The sequence below is a fragment of the Hibiscus syriacus genome, unplaced genomic scaffold, assembly GCF_006381635.1.
Source record: "Hibiscus syriacus cultivar Baekdansim isolate YM2019G1 unplaced genomic scaffold, ASM638163v2 tig00000329_pilon, whole genome shotgun sequence".
NCBI lineage: Eukaryota > Viridiplantae > Streptophyta > Magnoliopsida > Malvales > Malvaceae > Hibiscus > Hibiscus syriacus.
In genome coordinates this window covers 1,718,806-1,737,418 of record NW_024061782.1, presented here as the reverse complement: position 1 = coordinate 1,737,418, position 18,613 = coordinate 1,718,806, and the positions used below count along the sequence as shown (strand labels likewise).

General features: G+C 37.3%; 1 long non-coding RNA gene and 1 pseudogene across 1 annotated transcript; one reads left to right on the top strand and one right to left on the bottom strand.

Annotated features, from left to right (window-relative positions):
• Window positions 1–444: 444 nt before the first annotated feature.
• LOC120171592 lies at window positions 445–10,464 on the bottom strand (annotated as a pseudogene).
• Window positions 10,465–17,758: 7,294 nt separating this feature from the next.
• Window positions 17,759–18,031, top strand: LOC120167925. The gene is made up of 2 exons (XR_005520087.1): window positions 17,759–17,891; window positions 17,988–18,031. It is a non-coding gene; the product is annotated as an uncharacterized LOC120167925 (long non-coding RNA).
• The last annotated feature ends 582 nt before the right edge of the window (window positions 18,032–18,613 follow it).

Below are 18,613 nucleotides of genomic sequence, written 5' to 3'. Positions count from 1 at the left end.
AGTATGGGCGCGAGACAGAGTGGCAGGACGGACAGATGGCTTTGAAAATAGGGAGAAGAACGCAAGGCATGTGTATGGGAAACTGGGAATGGGACAGTTACACCTCACCCTGCAGCGCATATTACTTAAATACTACAGACATCACAAGACCCCAAACCCATCTGTTTCTCCAATGGTTGGCCTTGAGCTGTTTTTCATTTGCAGAATCCCCCAACATCACATGAACTCTGTGCCTGTTTTCACTTTGCTCCAAGTTTGGTATTCAAAGCTACTGAATTTTGTATTATCTGCCATGACTATTATACTCGGATATTTCCAAGTCTTTCCTTGTATTTACAACATCTTTCAAAGTCGTATTGACTTGAACATGAATATAATCCGTGGTCCTCCGGCAGGATTAAGAACGATAACATTTGCGTGAATGAAACAGAACATTGTATGTTCGGATTCGAGAGTATCAAAACTATAGAACATCCAAATCATATTCCAAGCAAAATACAGAGTTCGGGGAAATAATCAGGCTACACAAGTTCTACTAAGAAGCAAGAAGCAATCAGAATGAACATCAGAGCAATTGATTCAATAATGTACAACTGCTTGTTATCTTCCATCAGCTGATTTAAATGACTCAGCAAATCCGTAAGGTCGCGTGGGAATGCTAGTTTGTGTGTTGTCTAAGCTGGGAAGAAGCGACGAAGATGAAGACTCCAAATTGCTTCTGCCTTCATAAGCTTGCCATTTCTTTAGTGCTTGAGGCAATGACATTTCAAGGTCGATCCCGTATATGTCTTCTGAACATTGATCGGTTGGTTTCCAAAGCTCCACTAAAGAAGATAGCACATTTACAGCATGACCCATATCAGGCCTTTGATATGGTTCTCTTGCACAGCAATGACCGGCCAACTCAGCAACGGTGCTGATACTGGCGAGTGTTTCCACATTGAGGTCGATCTTGGGGTCAATGGCTTTGCGGAATGAATCCTTGTTGATGTGCATTCTCTTGAACCATGTAACTAGGTGCATGCTTTCCTCGGGTTGGCTCTCATCGAGTGCTCTTCTACCACTGATCAGCTCCATCAGTAACACACCAAAGCTAAACACATCGACTTTAGTAGTAACACGTCCAGTAACTGCAAGCGGTATTCGAAGACAAAAATGGTTTCAATATTGGGAACATTGTGTATGTTAACTGTTGAACAAAATTGGCGTCGTGGTCTCTATCAGGCTATGGTTATATGCTTAAAGGGACAAGTGAAATTCATACCAAATACTGCATAACTTGTTTACATTTAGCTTCATGAAGAAACTATATGAAATTAAAGGGAAAAACAAATAAACAAAAGATACCTGCATATTCTGGTGCCAAGTATCCAAAGGTTCCAGCAATTCTAGTTTGAATGGAGGCTTTCCCCTCGGGGGCTAGACGCACAAGACCGAAATCTGCGACCTTAGCCCTCATATCATCTCCTAGTAGAATGTTCGAAGGCTTTAAGTCTCGATGTATAAAACTTTGATGGGCTAAACCGTGAAGATATTCAACACCCCTAGCCACATCTAAGGCAATGGTCAACCGCTTTGTCCATTCAAGTGGTTTTAATCCTTCTTCTGCCCAGTTGAAGATATATCTACTTAGTGTACCTTGGGGCATGTACTCATACACAAGAAGCTTTTCGTTTCCATCAAGGCAATATCCAAGAAGCGCAACGAGATGCCGGTGTCGGACCTTTGTCAATACAGCAATCTCAGACATAAATTCAGCCGAACCCTTCCCGCTAATAACCCCGATTCCATTCTCTTCACAGCAATCTTTGTACCATCATGCAACTCACCTTTATAAACTATCCCGAAACCCCCTTGTCCCAATATATTTTCTTCACTGAAATTGTTGGTCACATTCCTTAGAACTTGGATAGAGATTACCATATTACCCGCCTCGACCATTTGTACATCGCCGCCATGCTCACTGTTTGGAATCGTATGAGTTTCACTGACCGCACCAACGCTAACACTTGAACCAGCAACCGTGATCTTAACACTTTCGTTATCTGAACCAGAATGGAGAGGGTGAATCACCATTGCGTTCGGGCTCTGCACTCTGCTGAACCGTTTCTGGTTCTTTTGGTAAAGACAGATAACCAACAAACCGAGCAAGCCAATAACTACCAGACCCCCAAATACAGAAACTATGATCATTCCAATGACAGCCGAAGATTTCTTGCCGCCATTTCCAGAATTTCCACCAGTTTTAGATCCTGAGCCGGAACTGGGGTTGCCGGATTCGGAACCTGGAGAAGTAGAACTACTTTTCTCCTTGCCAATGTCAGGATTACCATTTGTGTTCAAAATGATATTGCTCTTGAAAACGGGACTTTCCCATAGAGTTGATTGTTGGAAACATCCAATTCTTGAAGTGCAACCAATGTAGTGAGCTCCTGAGGAATGGGACCAGTTAGATTATTGTCAGCAAGAATCAGCCTCTCCAAAGACTTGAGGGATGCAAAATCAGGAGATATGGTACCAGTAAGGCCCATCTTCTTAAGATTAATAACAGTAATGTTGCCATTACTGCATGTAATCCCAAGCCAATCAATGCAAGGATCATTCCCTTTCCAGTTATCAGCAAGCCTTTGTGGATAATCCATGGACTTCACAACATTAAGCAACCAAGTCACCCTCGGATCACATTCACCAGGGCTTGGCAAGCAAAACCTATTGGAATCTTTAACCATATCCACAGAAACCGAATCCTTAAACACGGGCACTGGTCCTTGAAGTAAATTATTGGTCAAATTCACAGTTTTTAATGACTCAAGCTTCATAAAAGAAACAGGAACTGGGCCAGTAAACGAGTTGTCCCTCAGACTCACAGCCTGCAAGCCTTCCAACGCGGACAAATCTGGTATAGGACCAGAGAATGAGTTTGACTGCAACCAAACCTCCTCTAAGAGTGTCATGTTTTGGATTACAGCAATGGAACCAGTAAGTCTACTGGTACTTTTCTGACCATTAAGCCACAAAGAATGGACTGATAGCCCAGAAAAGCTTGAGGGCAGCTCTCCTTGGAGACTATTTAAGGCCAAATGTAAAATGTTTAGATTTGGAAATGCATCAGATCCAAAGATGTCTGGTATTTTCCCAGTAATGTTAGCAGAGTTGGCCGATAAATTCTGCAAAGCTGAAGCATTTTGCAAGCTTGAAGGGATTTCCCAGGCAGAAAAAGGGTTGTTATCAATCTCCAGGGATTGAAGAGACGATAAACAAGAAAAGAAATCAGCGGGGAATGAAGTGAAGAGATTGTTACTAAGCATAACCGCTCGAAGTGAGCTTAACCCGCTTAAGCTAGGAACAGGACCCGAAATGTTGTTCCATTGTAGCTCTAAACGCTCAAGCTCAACAAGGTTCTGAAGATCGGGAGGAAGTGTACCTTGCAAGTTTTGGTGACCGATTTGGATTCGGGTGACGCGCTTGTCATCTGAGCAGACAACGTGGTTCCATTTGCATGGATCAGGGTCGGACCATCCGAGTGATTCTGGTGGACTGAGGGCCTTTTTAAGGGCTAGCATGGCAGCAACATCATCACTTGCAGTTTCCTGGGATTTAACAGCGACGAAAATTGAAGAGAAACCAAGAATAAAAGCAAGAAGCTTGAAGCAAAAACCAAGTCTGGGCTTGTAGTTCATGTTGAGAGAGATTAAAAATGCAAAGCTTTAGTTTTTATTTTTCCGGGAAAACGATACAGCAACTTTGTTTAGTAGGCATTAGATGGATAAAGCATAGATAGTATAGGAGAACTGAAATGGAACTGCGAAACTGAAACACCCAAAAGGCAAAGCAGCTGCAAAGGAGGAAGAAGACGAAGAAGAAGAAGAAGAAGAAATGAAAATGGAGAAAGACGGGAAGGGGTCAAGAGGAAGAGGCAGGTTGGAGAATTGAAGAAGAAATATAATTTAGAAAGGAAAAGATCAAAGAAAGAAAGGAGTGCACATGGGAGGTGGGGACCCATAGTACCTGGCTTGGCATGGGGAATCTACAAATGAGCATAGGCTGTCACAAAGATGAATATTAAAAAGTCAGGATCATCGAGGCCATCGGGTTTTTACGACCAATGTGCCGAGCCCCTCACGTTGGGGTTGGCGAATCTTGGAATCATTGCCGGTTTCGGATTCCACCACACGCCAACTTGGCTAATGCCATCGCCAAATTGGCAAGCCTTGCCTTGCCCGCACATACCAAATGTTTTTTTTTTTTAATTCACTTTAGCAACAACAAAGCTCACGATTATTGCTTTCGGCCTAAAAGCCGCGGCCCGTATTCCACTGCAATCTCAAATCTTGAATAAATTAATGTTCTGTTATTTATTGATTGAACTTGAGGTTCGTTCAACCAAACTTTTGTACCCAAATTGAAGCTTGATTATAAAATCCCTGATTTTTTTAGAAAATAACCTCAGTGACAAAAAATGCCTTATAATATATGATTTTAACAAACTTTTTTTGGATTTGCCAAAATGACCAACTAAATCGCAATGCGATCGATAATTCGTAACGCGATCTCCGGTATCGCAAATCAGTTTCCAGATTCGCAACGCGAACTTTGACTATCACATTGCGATTTACATATTCGCATTGCGATAGTCGAAGTTCGCGTTGCGTTGCGATAGTCGAAGTTCGCGTTACGATTTATTTCAAATTCGTTGCGATAGTCCAAGTTCGCGTTGCGATTTATTCCAAGTTCGTTGCGATAGTCCAAAATCGCAACGACTGGTGGTATTGCATTTGTTTCTTAAGAATTTTCTCTAAAAAGATAGTATTTGCGCGGACGTATCGAAGACACGTATTACCACGACCACGACCACGACCACGACCACGACCACGACCACGACACGACACGACACGACCCGACACGACACGACCCGAGACGAGACGAGACGGACGGCGGCGACGGCGGCGCGCGAGAGTCCCCTTTGTTCTCTATCACTCAACAAGGAAGTGGCCCAATAGTGTTTCCAATACTATGTGAGATTGAGCATTACCAACACTTGTTCCCAATACTATGTGGGATTGAGCCTTAAATAGTGATATTATTTTTGAATGTTTTGCTTAAAATTGCAATAATCGCGATTGATTGTAGATTAACTTTTAATTATGACATATTTAATCGTATAATACTAATGCAATTGGTTGCTGATTCAGTTGTTTTAAGGTGCATGATTGTTAATTATTTCCTGAATAATCAAATTGTATTGGAAACAAGTGTTGGTAATGCTCAATCCCACATAGTATTGGAAACACTATTAGGAATGGTATTTAAGGCTTGGCTTTCCCACTTCCCTGTTGAGTGATAGAGAACAAGGGGGACTCTCACGCGCCGTCGCCGTCCGTCCGTCTCGGGTCGTGGTCGTGGTAATACGTGTCTTCGACACGTCCGCACGAATACTATCTTTTTAGAGAAAATTCTTAAGAAACAAATGCAATACCACCAGTCGTTGCGATTTTGGACTATCGCAACGCGAACTTCGACTATCGCAACGAATTTGGAATAAATCGCAACACGAACTTCGACTATCGCAACGAATTTGGAATAAATCGCAACGCTAACTTCGACTATCGCAACGAATTTGGAAAATCGCAAAGCGAACTTCGACTATCGCAACGAATTTGGAATAAATCCAAACGCAAACTTCGACTATCACAATGAATTTGGAAAATCGCAAAGCGAACTTCGACTATCGCAACGAATTTGAAATAAATCGCAACGCGAACTTCGACTATCGCAACAAATTTGGAAAATCGCAACGCGAACTTCGACTATCGCAACGAATTTGGAAAATCGCAACGCGAACTTCGACTATCGCAACGAATTTGGAATAAATCGCAACGCAAACTTCGACTATCGCAACGAATTTGGAAAATCGCAACGTGAACTTCGACTATCGCAACGAATTTGGAAAATCGCAACGCGAACTTCGACTATCGCAACGAATTTGGAAAATCGCATTGCGAGATCACAACGCGAACTTGGACTATCGCAATGCGAATATGTAAATCGCGTTGCGATAGTCGAAGTTCGCGTTGCGAATCTGGAAACTGATTTGCGATACCGAAGATCGCGTTGCGAATTATCGATTGCATTGCGATTTAGTTGGTCATTTTGGCAAATCCAAAAAAAGTTGGTTAAAATCGTATATTATAAGGCATTTTTAGTTACTGAGGTTATTTTCTCTTTTAGTTTTAAATGGCAATCATTTTAATTGTATGAATTTCACTTGTAATTCTACATGTAATAGTTTCAAAAACATCATAGATTTTTATAATAATGTTCAATGGTTATTGTGGATGAAGCTTTTTTTACCTAAATATATCTCATTTAAAAATAATTTTTTATATGACATCTATTTTTATTTATTTCTCACATTGGCATCCTTTTGTGTCAGGTAAATCAAAGACTCTTTTTGCTAGAATCACTTTAAAAAAATTTCTTCATAAATGTATATATCTTTAAATAATAGCTACCAACCCATTTGTGCGTAAGACAATTTATCAACTAAAATTTCACCAGCTATTCAACTCTAATTCCAGCCTTTCTAAATTCTAATTCTGCCCCATTATATCTTCTTGTAATTGGACTTTATTTGAAGACCAACTCCCAGACATTTTTGGGTATTGGGAACTCTGCTTGTAGTTGTGGTGGATTTCAAATTCGCAAGAGGAAGTCAAGCTTTGTTTTTCACCATTATTATATTCTATATGTTTTCTTTTACGAGTCTTCTTCCCTGCCTTTTCATAGTTAAACTTTCTTTGGGTTTGTTTTATTTTTTTTTCTGACTCGAAAAGTAGATTCTTTCTTTTTCATCTTCGCTTTGCTGAATTGTAGCTGTTTATATTTCCTCTATTTCTGTTTTTGTAGGATTATGTCTTGGTAGCTAACTGGGTTTTGCATGTAAAAACCTTGCTACACCCCAAATTAGGGCTTAGATTTTTCTTAATTTTAATTTAATGGATTAAATTGAAATTCGATTATAACTCATGGACCAAAACAAAACTTTAATAAATTTCATGTCCAAACTAGAAAGTTCTAAAATTTGGAGAACTTATGGTGTAATTACACCATTTTTTTGTTGGGTATAAATCCCTTTTCCCTGAAATTTTCCATTTCTGGAAACCAACATTTTCCCTTTCTCTCTCCTCCTTTTTTTTGGCAAGTTTTAACAAAGAAACTTTAACCATCAATTCATCGCTGACCGCTGCTCCGTTTTTAACACTATCGTACTAATTAAATCCTTGCATCGTCTCGAGTCCAACGGTGATCGTCTTGTAGTCTAGGTCGTCGGTGTGTGGAGGGGTGACATGAAATAAGTTTTCGGCGAAGCGTAAACGGGCTCTCCGTCGTTCACCGTAGTGAACTGAACTAGGTAAGTGTTTTATAACGCTTTAAAAAAATTTAGAAATTTTTAGAAGTTGTTTTGTCGCCCATCGCTGCCACACGAGCCTCTACGCGTGGGGATCGTCCATTGCCTACTAGAAACCCTTAAAGTAGGTCAACCCAACGCGCTGACCTTATTTGATCCTTAACCTTATCCGACTCGACCCATTTAGCCCAAACCCATACCCAACCAAATTGGCCCAACTAGACCAGTCTATTTCTGAACCAGACTGAATCAGTCCAACCGAACCGAACCAGATCGAGTTGAGCCGAGCCTCGTCGAGCCGTTGACTTTGACCGTTGACTGCTTTTGATTTTTTTTGAAAACCTCCCCTTGATGTTTTTCGATATCCTGAGTCTGATTTTGTGCTATGTTTTGCCAAATTCTGACCAAAAAGCCTCGAATCGAGCCCGTTAATATGAAAATGCTTAGTATTTTTTAGCTTTTCTACGATTTTATTCAAGATTTGATTATGTAATTAATCTGAGGCTATATTTTTATGAAGGCACATGATATACCCCTAACTGAGAGCCATCTAGGTCTGACACTACCCGCCTCGTAGATTCGTTCGATCCGAGTTCTTCGAGAGCTACTCTTAGGTTTTCGTAAATTATTCTATTAAAGTTTATTATATATTTTATTATGATTATGATTTCAGTTATTCCGATTCATAACTACAACCGACCGTGATAGGCAGACCTGATAGTAAGTGACCGTCCCAAACTGCTCAGATCGATTCAAGTGTGTTCTTATTGTTGTTACAGTATTGTTTTGACTATCTATATAAACTGTTTAAAAATTCTAATTTTATATTCCGATTACATGATATCTGCATTACCGAATGCTTCTAGCATTATCTTTGGTTTCCGAATTTATGTATATTATTATGATAAATTACATGTTTTAATATTTAGATAATTAAAATTACCATTTTCACTCAAATACAAGCACATTTACTATCATTGGGGGTATAATTGGAGGAAGTATATCAGGCTCAATCTATGACTTGTAAGACCTTATCGTATGCTCTTTTTCCTTTGTGCAAAGGGTAAATCCTTACCGTAGGCCCTTATACTATCAATATAAAGTCCTTATCGGCTATACAGGTAGGTGCATGGTTCAGGGGAACCTACACATTCTGGTGTTTGGAAGGGTGTAGTGTTCATGTTTTCAAAACCTATTTTATACGTAACTTTTACCAAAGTATTTTATTTGTATGCTTTTATGCACTATAAGGAGCACACTGGGCTTTTAGCTCATTCTTAAATTCTTTTAACTTTTCAGATACTACTCGATAATAAGCTAGCAGACTTTGACATCAGGAGGATCTACTATTCCCCGTTTTGTATCTTTGTATATTTCTACTTGCCTCTTCTATTATATTTTGGGTGACACGTGTTTTATTATTGTATACTTATCTGTATTATCGATATTTTGTAGCCCGACGTCGTTATCACTGTATATTTACCGCATGGGTTCTTATGATGGTTATTTTCAATATTTTACTGTTACATTGTCCTTATTTACTGAAATGATTTGGATTGCATTTTAAATATGAAAAAAACTTATGAACACGACATGTGATCATCTAGATTTGGTTGTAACTCCCAGGCGAGGTTTAAGGGTTTAAATTTGATGGCATCAGAGTTTTCAATTTTAAACACTTAGATTGTGGATGAGTCTTAAATACTATATTTTCGAAGATTTTCTGAAATTTTCAAATATCATGTCACCTTATATAAAGAGTTTTTAAATAAATACAAGATTTTTATGCCAATCTAACTTAGGTTCAAATTTCTTCTATAGAGCCCAGTAGATCCGATCCGATGAGCGCTCGAGGTCATAAGCTAGGTCATAGACGAGCGACCCAACCTTCGATTTTTTTTGATGATCCAATGTTAGAGGGAGATCCTCATGCTCCGCTTGTCCATTCATCTTCTTCCCAAGATGATCCAATTACACCTACTATAGACCCTCTTATTTATAAGGATGAGCATTTTGAGTTGGATCAGAGTGTCATTAATAAAGCTATTTATCGTATGTTTCAGAGAACAACTAGAGCTCCAACTAATATGTTTGTTGTGAATATATCTACATCTTTGGTGGTTACTAGAGTATTTTCGTTTGAGGGCATCAATGGGAGAGCTCCGATGAATACCGAGTACTGGTTGGATGACACCGAGAGGACTATGGATGAGATAAAGCTGAGGCCCAAGTAGAAGTTGAAGGGAGCACTATCTTTGCTCAAGATAGAGACATTGAGATGGTGGCGTTCGATTGCCAAGAGTATCCCAACATATCAATTAACTTGGGATCTTTTCAATGAATACTTTCGGAGTTGTTACATCGGGGAGAGATACTTACAGGAGTGGTGTCAAGAGTTTTAGAGTTTGGAGTAGGGTGACATATATGTTATGGATTATGAGATTGAGTTCATCAGGCAAAGTCGTTATGCTCTGGGGTTAGTGGACGATGAGGTGGATTGGTGCTTGAGGTTAAAAAATAGACCAAGGTATTAGATCAGGGATTGGGTTTGTAACACCCCCAACTTGTACCCGACCCGGATACAAGTATGAGATGTCACATTGACTTTTTAAAACAACATTCTTACAAAATAACAAAACATTTGAACTCATATTAGGAAAATACAATAATATACCGTTGAATTATGTTCATTATAAAAACTTAAGGCAAAAACGTATTTATGAACAATACCGTGAACAGTGCTACAGTATACCGATGTACTGCTACAGTGTACTGATGTACTGCTAGAGTGTACCAATGCATAAAAACATCGAATATAAATTGTGTATCGATGCACTGCTATAGTACACCGATGCACTGCTACAGTACTGCACATGACTTTTCCGTTAGTAAATATCAACTGATCAAGCTAGGGCACAAGCCCGAATCATCCAATCATATACCTTCTTTTCCGTCGAAATTTTCCTCCACGGTATTGTACTCAACTTTTCAAACTCAGACTTTTACTCATACACAGTACTATTCCTCTGTTTCAAAATCAAACTTTGTAACTTTCTTTGTCTTATAAACTGATCACCGATATACTCATTCTTAAACTTTTCTATTACTCTTTATCTTCTCTTAAACATGCAAATCCTTATCTTTTTCACTACATCACATTTACATAATCAGGATATACAACTATATCCAATACATTTTCATCACGAAATCTTGTTAGCCAACGATAACTCTTTCCTTTTAAATTACAGATTCTTATCATATTCACACTCTTGTTTATACACGGTACTATCCCTTTAATTCAAATTCATAACTCTGGTTTCATTAATCTTATAAACTTGTCACTGATGAACTTATTCTTGAACCCTTCTACAAATTCTAACCACATCACTTGATTTTTTTAACATTCTTATAGTGACATTTTCCCACCATACTTTATCCTGCCAACGTAGTAACGAAACTACTCAATTTAACTTCTCTACTTTAGAGAAATGAAAACCGTCTAACATTATCTTTATATCCTTTAACCAAAGATCTGTAACAACAGAACATTCCTCAAATTCACCCTTGAACTCGGGTGCTCTTAACCTTTTTAACTATTTCGATACATTCATTCTATGAGTTAAAGAAGTATAAAATTGAAAACACAACATAATATCATTCAACATCAGTAAACATTATCTAATCTTATACAGGCACTCCTTGAGGTGTTCGCTCTTCTCCCTGCCTGGCCAGGGCAGGTGAATTACTATTACCTTCAGGTCTACCATCTTCCGCTTCACTTTGGAAGCTCTCATGATCAAACATCTAATATAACATAACACTTTAACTCTATTAACAAGATATCATACTCCTTGCACTATCAGATCAGAAAAATTTTCACTTTGTGTTGGCATGTATAATTTTTAAAACACTTTTTACTTCGTTTTTAGCCTAGAATCGGCTAAACCGTAGCTCTGATACCATTAAATGTAACACCCTAACCCGTACCCGACCTGGATACGAGTATGAGATGTCACATTGACTTTTTAAAACAATATTCTTACAAAATAACAAAATATTTGAACTCATATTAAGAAAATACAATAATATACCGTTGAATTATGTTCGTTATAAAAATTTAAGGCAAAAACGAATTTATGAATAGTACCATGAACACTGTTATAGTGTACCGATACACTGCTACAGTATACTGATGCACAAAAACATCGAATATAAATTGTGTATCGATGTACTGGTATAATGTACCGATGTACTGCTACAGTAACTTCAGTAAAAATAAATAAAACTCATAAAAATTTAACCTTCCATTGCTATACAGTTACCATTTACATAAATGCTTTTTAAACCATTACAAAACTCAAACATATGATTTTACAAAACCGATTAAAACATATCGGATTTCAAATCTTTATTTACATGCCAACCACAATCAATATTACCAAAATACAACCTATTCTATTCTATTCTTTTCTGATCTGATCTTTGGAAAGGAGAAACTGACATGTCTTGCTTAACTTTTATAAGTCTTCCTCTTCTCGGAACCTACGTGTGAAACAATCACACGCTAAGTCGTTGACTTAGTGAGCCATATAAAACATATAATAAAACCATAAAACATTTCATATAACAGAATGCATACATGCACATGTCATGTAAGTTAACATCATACGTATATACATAATTAATCCCATCATTAACATGCTTATCATTACTTATTTTATCATCACTAATTTCTTTTTATACCATAACAGCATATAATGTAAATTCTAAATCACACCAATGTATAAACCATTACCAATCTCTTATCATATACAAACACATATCATCTCATATAATAAATACACTTATGTAATTATATTATTATCTTCATTTTTAATATCCTATGATCCTAAACTTATCATTTATGCACGTCATATATCACAGATACCATTTCACAAAGGAACACACATAATATCATATCAAGTTCTTTATTATCTTTAAAGCCCATGTATACTGTTGAGAACTTAAGGTATGTGAGTATATAGAGGTTGTGCACACTTATGTTGTCACCACAACTCGTATAATAATCTGTTCATATGTCCCGAAGAACATAGTTAAACTGTCCATATGTCCCAAAGAACATAGGTAAACTGTCCATATGTCCCGAAAGACATAGGTAATATTGTCCATATGTCCCAAAAGACATAGGTAATACTGTCCATATGTCTCGAAAGACATAGGTAATACTGTCCATATGTCTCGAAAGACATAGGTAATACTGTCCATATGTCTCGAAAGACATAGGTAATCCTGTCCATGTGTCCCGAAAGATATAAGTAACCCTCGACTCTTGGCATGCCAACTATACCACTAGCTCTCATATCACATAACATGGCATAATCATTTATAACAGTTCACATCACTTGTATCATTCTTATATGATCTCATAGATCATTGTATAATATTCTTGTATTCATATCATTTCTCTTATAATCACATGTTCTTTCTCTTCTGTCACATACCACTTGTATGTGTAAGCATATATCTCATATCATATAACATATATCACATATTACATGTAATCACATAGATCGTTTCATATGGCTTATATAATTTCTCATTTGTTCATGTACGCATGTCATATCTTGTTCACATATGTTCATATATACATCACATAACTCATAACATAGGCATGTATTCTCATATATTAGATTCACATATCTCATATTTTATTCTCATATGTTCACATAACTTGGATCAATATACATATAGTCACGTAGATCACTTTTGCATAGCTTATATCAACTTTTCATGTCCTTTCACACTTCTTATTACATTGCTTATATCTTATTCTTATGTCTTCATATATACATATATTCACATATACATGTTATTTCATTATCCTTATTATTATTATTATTCTTATCATCACCATTAATCGTTTTTACTTACCTTATTCATATCAAATAACATATATATCACTACACCAAGGAACAAACATGTCATCATGTAATTTCTATAACATATTTCATATTCTTATATAATCTTATAGATTATTTATATTGTTTCAATATGACTTATCACACTAAAATATACTTATGCACACATATAAATCATAGCAAACACATACTTCTATGAATTCATGCATTTTACTATTGGAAATAGACTTATCGCAAGTCTTATTTTCCATTAAACATCATATACTAAATAATGCGCACTCACCTTGACACTTTATATATATCCAAAGCCGCTTTTATGATTTATCTCCTTGGATTGATCCTAACTTTGCAGTCGTTTTAGAACTTGCTTGTGCTCAATATCTACACAATCATACATTTTTAATGTAATTATCATATATCTACACCTTATAATTTGATGCTAATAACTTAAACGAATTTAATAGACCCATATTCAATTTTTCCTTTAGGAGTGTACCGATGCACTATGGGTGAGTGTACCGATGCACTATGGGTGCATCGGTACCCAAAATAGCTTTGAAATTTTCATGCATCGATGCCTGTCGGTGTGTATCGATGCACCTTACAAAATTGGTCTTAGTTCATCGGCACCCATTCATTGTGTACCGATGCACATGTCAATAATAAATTGGTTTCACCTAAAAATTCCACACCTTTTCATTAAATTTCATCATAAAATCTCCTGTTATACCACCAAACTCATCTACAACCATCTTAATTAACTTCTATCATTTCAACATCTTATTATCTCCCATATCTCATCCAAATTCTTAAAACCAAAAATCTTACTAAATTATCCATGTAATCCAAACTTTGATTTAACACTTATAACTTCTTATTCATACCTATGACAAGTCAATTTTAGTTTCCAATTCCACTTATCAACTCTTTTCCAGAAATTTATTTAGAAACCCATTCCCTTTAATCTCTTATAACTTCTTCATTTTTTTATTATAAGACAACTTAAGCTTTCCTTAAGCTTAAGTATCACCTAAGGATCATAACTCAACCTTTAATTCAACAAATAATCAACTAATTAAGAAACTCACATTTGCTTGGGGTGCTTCATGTTGGAGAAGAGAAGAAGATGAAGAAGATAAGTATGGAAACTTGATTTTCAAACATATGCTCCACATGGGTATTATAGTACCCATTAATTATTATTTTATTATTTTCTTTTTTTATTGACCCTTTTGCCCATTTCTTTCTCCTTCATTTGTTAAATCATCCTACACAATACATTTCAATTAATTCCTTCACTTTTCAATTTATCTAATTTGTTCATTGAATTTTAAAATCTTATACTTTAATCACTAACCCGATATTGAGGATGTTATAGGGTTGCTATCCACCGAGAGAGGAAATTTGGTACCTTGGTTGAGATAGCCAAGACTGCTGAGGAGATAGAGCGAGTGGGTCTGGAGCGTAAGAGGGACCGAGATAGAGGTACAAACTAAGATTGAGATAGAGACTGATTCAATAAACCTTTTGGTTCTAGCGATGTTTGTGCGCGTCCCAGCAAGAGAGGTAAGGGTGAGTCTTCTCATAAAGGTGGTGCGAGTTTTAACCCTACAACTTCAGCCACTCTGATAGTTCCAGCATCTAGTCAGGGTGGTTCTTCAGGAGTATCGTAGATTCCCATTTGTGAATATTGTTGGAGTTGTTATTTTGGAGAGTGTAGGAATATGATGGGGACTTATTTCAAGTGTGGGTCCGACGAGCATTTCTTGATGGATTATCTAGCCGGTTCCCACCTCCCAGATATCAGTTCAGACTCCTACTCGTACTCAGAGTACAATTCAGACACCAACTAGGGGTCGTAGTCAGTCGAGAGGATCTGGGTCTTCTAATAGAGGTCAACTTTCTCAACACAGGGGTTCAACTCGAACTGAGGCTAGGCAACCTAATGCTGCTAGACGTTGACAGGATTGTGATGAACTTGATGTGATTGCAGGTATTGTTACTATTCACTCAATTCCATACTTTACTTTATTTGATCCTGGATCTACTCGTTCCTATGTATCGTATTTTGTATATGGGGGTCTTGACATCCCGATTTTGAATACCAAGAGTCATGTGACAGTTCTGAGCCTCATAGGATAATCTATTGACATAGATTGAATTTTTAGATGGTGCCCTATAGAGATCCATGGGGAGGTTTTTTTGGAGGATCTAATGGAGTTTTTATTAGAAGAGTTCGGCTTGATTCTCAACATGGATTGGCTTGACGAGCATCAAGTTGATCTCGACTATGAGACTAATAGAGTTGTTCTGAAGACTCCTAATAACATGAGGATAGTGATGATTGGGGAAAGTTATGGGTCTCTAACGGATGTCGTATCAGCCTTGGTAGCTGAAATGATGATTAGGAAGGGTTCTAAGGTGTTCTTCGCTTATATTTTGGATACCAGGGGTTCCCAATCAGATTTAGAAAGAATCTAGACTGTTAAAAGATTTCACAGTGTCTTTCTCGAGGAGTTGTCTGGTTTACCACGGATAGAGAAGTTGAGTTTGATATTGAAGTCTATTCATGTTCGACTTCAGTATCAATGGTTCCTTACCGTATGACCCTTAAAGAGCTTAAAAAACTGAAAGTTCAACCCTAGGAGTTATTGGATAGGGGATTTATTCATCCCAGTGTTTCACCGTGAGGTGCTATGATTCTCTTTGTCAAGAAGAAATTGAGACTCTGTATTGATTATAGAAAGTTGAACAAGCTCACGGTTAAAAACAAAATATCCTTTGCCTATGATCGATGATTTGTTGGACCAACTTTGGGCGTTACTATCTTTTCGAAGATAGACTTGAGATCTGGTTATTACCAACTCAATGTGAAAGATTCTGACGTCCCCAAGACCATTTTTCATACTATATATGAGCATTATGAGTTCTTGGTGATGTCATCCAGGTTAACCAATGGCCATGCTTCTTTCGTGGACATGATGAATAGGGTGTTTTGACATTATATGGACCAATTTATGGTCCTGTTCATAGAGGGCATATCGGTTTATTCCCAGACTGAAGCAGAACATGATGAGCATTTGAGGATTGTTCTGCAGACCTTGATGGAGCATAGGTTGTTTGCCAAGTTGAGAAAGTGTGAGTTATGGCTCAGCGAGGTTACTTTTCTAGGACATGTCGTATCTGCTGAGGGTATTTAGGTGGATCTGAGTATAGTAAAGGCTATTCTGAGTTGGAAGCAACCCAAGAAAGTTTTAGAATTTTGTAGTTTTTTAGGTTTAGTTGGTTATTATCATCATTTTGTTGAGGGTTTCTCCATCATAGCAGCTCATTGAAGAAGCTATTGAGGAAGGATGTCCCATTTGTCTGGTCTGAAGCTCGATAATCTAGCTCTAAAAAATTGAATACGGTTCTCACTGAAGCCCTAATGTTGATTCAACCTGAGTCAGGGAAGAATTTTTCAGTTTACAGTAACACTTCTAACTCTGGATTGGGATGTGTTCTGATGCAGGATGAGAATGTTGTAGCTTATGCGTCTCGTCAGTTAAAGTCGCATGAGCGTAACTACCCCACGTAGGATCTGGAGTTAACTGTAGTGGTTTTTACTCTAAAAATTTGGAGATATTATCTCTATGGAGAAAAGTGTTTCTGAAAGAATATGATTGTGAGATAAAAATATCATCCGAACAAGGCCAATGTGGTGGTCGATGCCTTGAGCCGTAAGACCGTATCTGATCTTAGAGTTTTGTTTACCAGGTTGATCTTGTATGGTGATGTCAGTCTATTAGCATAGTTGTAGGTTAAGTCAACCCTAGCCGACAATATTAGGGCTAAAAAGCTGCTTGATAGCTCATTGCTTAATATTATCAAGCAAGTTGATCAGGGATTGAGTTTGGAGTATACTCTTGGTCATGATGGTATTCTGTTCTTCCATGGTCATTATTGTTTTCCTAAGGATTATGAGTTAAGGTAGACTATTCTTCAGGAGGCTCAGTACAACCTTTCATCCGCAAAATGATGGTCAGTTTGAGAGAGTGGTTCAGGTTCTTGAGAATATGCTACGGGGTTATATGATTGATTTTCGTGGTAGTTGGGAGGACTTTTTACCGTTAGCCGAGTTTGCTTACAACAGTAGTTACCAGGCTAGCATCGGCATGGCACCGTATGAGGCTCTATAAGGATGTCAATGTCATACTCCTATATGTTGGACTGAGTTGCATGAAAGGATGACATTGGGTCTAGATTTAGTCAGGAGACTGGGGATCCTGTCAGATTGATTCGTGATCGCCTGAAAGAGGCCTTTGATAGACATAAATCTTATGCATACCAAAAGAGGAAGGATATCGAGTTCGAGGTTGGAGATAAAGTATTTCTGAAGGCATCTCCGTTGAAGAAGGTGTTGAGATTTGGATGCAAGGGCAAGTTGAATTATTTTGCTTTATGTTTGACATGGAAATGAAGTCCATTCATGCTTTTGCTGAGGCTTCCATGAACACTGCTTATTAGAAGAAGTGTCCTCTTTATCTTAGTACAAAAAATACTATTCTTAAGAAGTATGATGGAAGGTATGTGACGTGCATAATACGTATAACTTTTTCTAGTGGAAGTACATTATTTTCCAAATTTTGACTCCTATAGGCATTCTTGTTTATTTGATGAAGATTTAAGGATATCTTCCAAGAAGTTTATGAGGCTAACAAGAAATCAAAATATGAGGCTGTTGGAATGTAACACCCCCAACCCGTACCCGACCCGTATACTAATCCGAGGTGTCACATTGACTTTTCAAACTTTGTCTCTTAAGAAAATCAAGGAAATTTTAAATTTTCATTAGAATAAAAGTTGTTAACTTACATAAGCTGACCAAAATAATACAAAATCGATCAGAGTATTCGTAACTAACAACTTGTTACATGCCAACACTCTATATACAACAAAAGACATACTTTGTCAATTACTTCTGATATGATTTTCTAGTAGTGATATTGTCATTGCCACTCCTATTTCTGCTCTTCTTGTTTCTTTGTACATACGTGTAAATCACTTACACGCTAATTCATAGACTTAGTGAGGCATAAAATGAGTATATAACAATAAATCATGAGCATGTACTATTATTAATCCCTTATGACATTGCAATGTACATATATATACTACACTATAACATATATAAATGTGGTATGTACAACTAAACTTTAACTTCTTATAAGAGTTTTCATTCAATTTATCTTTGGATGCCCATGTATATTACTAAGAACAAGAGGTACGTGAGTACACTGAGATTGTG